The following is a 2,009-nucleotide window of genomic DNA, read 5'->3' as shown; positions in this document are numbered from 1 at the left end:
AGCCAGGCTCCCAGGAGCAGGTGGGACCTCCTTTGGCGGGAGGGGAGTGGTGGCGGAGCTCAACTCGGCAGGCGGAAACCCACCCCCCACCATCGCCTGAGTGAGTCGGAGAAGTTTTGCCATTGGACCCAAAGCCTGGGGACGGTCTCCTCCCTGCTGCCCTTACCCACCCCCAACCCCGCTGCCTTCCTAGGACGGTGTGCGAACGCAGACCCCCGCCCTCCTAGGTCTCTGCCCCCGCGCGAGGCCCGGGCGGTGCGGCCGGAGGGAGCGGCCGGATGGAGCGGAGGATGAAAGGCGGATACTTGGACCAGCAAGTGCCCTACACCTTCTGCAGCGTGAGCGCCGCGCTGGCCTCAACGCCCGCCCCCGCCTGCACCCCGCCCCTACCCGCCACACAACCCCTTCCCCGAGGCTCCAGTGGGGTTCAGAATTTGCCGGCCCGAGTCACCCCGGGACCCCAGTCCCATCCCCCAGACCAGCCGGCTTCGGGGTAACTACGAGCATTCTTCCCATTTCCCCGCAGAAATCGCCCGGAAATGGGAGCTTGCGCGAAGCGCTGATTGTCCCGCAGGGGAAGCTCATGGACCCCGGCTCCCTGCCGACCCCCGACTCCGAAGGTAAAGAGCCGGAGAGACAAACCGCGACCCTCCCAACCACACACGCCCCGAACGCCGACCCTGGAACCCCTGCCCTTTTCCCAAAAAGACTCTCCTTCCTGGGGACTCTGATCATTTTCAGCCCCTCCCCCCCGCAAGGTGGGTCACTGGGCTCGCTGGGGCTCCCTCTCACCACCACCTCCACCTCAGCCTCCAATTCCTTTATTCACCCCTCAGATCTCTTCCAGGATCTAAGTCATTTCCAGGAGACGTGGCTCGCTGAAGGTGAGTAGTTTCCCGACCTTTTCCATTGCTGGGGTAGGGGACGTTCTCTACCCCTGGTATTCCAACCTAGCCCACTTCCTCTCTCCCTGGCTTCAAGAAGCTCTCCAAGGCTTCCTCCCCAAGTCCCCTGCCTCTCTGCTCTCCCCAGAGCCTAGTGTAGACACTTATATTGATATTTATTTTCTCTTCCCCGAGCCAGGCTTGTGTAACTAGGCCTGTGGATGAATCAGACCATTGTGTGGGGTATTTGCTTATTTGAATGGAACTTGGCCCCAAGCCCATTTTCCTGGTTGAAATTTTCATTTGCAAAGTTTGTTTGGCAGCAGCCACCTGGCCGAGGTGTGTGTTGGGGTGTTGGGGAGGGAGAGTGAGGAACTAGAGGATGTGAAGGAGCAATTAATTTGTTACCTGTCTTCAGGAGTTGCCAGAACATTGATTTTCATCTCCTTGGTTTCTCTTCTTCCCAACTCCCAGTGACAAACAATTTACTGTCTGAACCAAAAGAACAACAAAAGTTTAAATAATTCTTTTTTTGCTGCCTTTTGGCAGAGAGGGCTTAGGGCTCCTCCTCCTCACCCCTAAATACCCTTGATTGTGATTCTGATGGCAATTGATCTTCACTCCTCCTTTTCTCCTGAATTCCTCTACCTCAGGCAAATCCCCCCTCTTGTTTGCCGGGGGTAAGCTCTAGCTGCTAGCTGGCTGGGGGGCTGGGTCAGTAGCTGGGCCTTGGCTCTGTGGGGAAGTGTGTTCTGGGGTTCTTCTGGTTGGATTCATTGGTGTGTTTTGGTGGAGCCTGAGGGTGTCGCTGGTGGGGCTGCAGGTAGGAGGCAAATGGTGTTCAGACAGTCTCTGGGAGGGAAGGGTTAACACCCCCATCTCAGAGTCCCTTTATTTTAACACTCTGAAAACCAAGAAACCACAACACTAGGAACACCTTCTCTTCTTCAGAATCTTCCTAGCCTACCATCTGGGTATCCCTGGTGATTTTTTTTAAACTCTAACCCAGCTCTTCTGGAACCCTCTATAAACGCTTGGAGTGGAAGGGAAAGACCCCTGGAGTGAGACAAGATCTGTCTTGACCACTGTGGTATCCCCAAAATATATATGTTAACAGAACGCTAT

At 55.8% G+C, this 2,009-nt stretch overlaps 1 long non-coding RNA gene across 3 annotated transcripts; it reads left to right on the top strand.

The window, feature by feature from the left end:
* Positions 1-1,544, top strand: LOC105310894. Of its 3 annotated transcripts, none has more exons than XR_002778685.1 (4): positions 1-100; positions 228-338; positions 527-620; positions 837-1,544. It is a non-coding gene; the product is annotated as an uncharacterized LOC105310894 (long non-coding RNA). The 3 variants fall into 3 exon arrangements; XR_002778684.1 differs by having other exon boundaries at positions 1-20; positions 194-338; positions 837-1,542; XR_897571.2 differs by having other exon boundaries at positions 194-338; positions 837-1,541.
* The last annotated feature ends 465 nt before the right edge of the window (positions 1,545-2,009 follow it).

The sequence above is a fragment of the Pteropus vampyrus genome, unplaced genomic scaffold, assembly GCF_000151845.1.
Source record: "Pteropus vampyrus isolate Shadow unplaced genomic scaffold, Pvam_2.0 Scaffold15213, whole genome shotgun sequence".
NCBI classification, from domain to species: Eukaryota; Metazoa; Chordata; class Mammalia; order Chiroptera; family Pteropodidae; genus Pteropus; species Pteropus vampyrus.
Note: the sequence above shows the minus strand (reverse complement) of the source record. Positions and strands in the feature narration are given on the sequence as shown.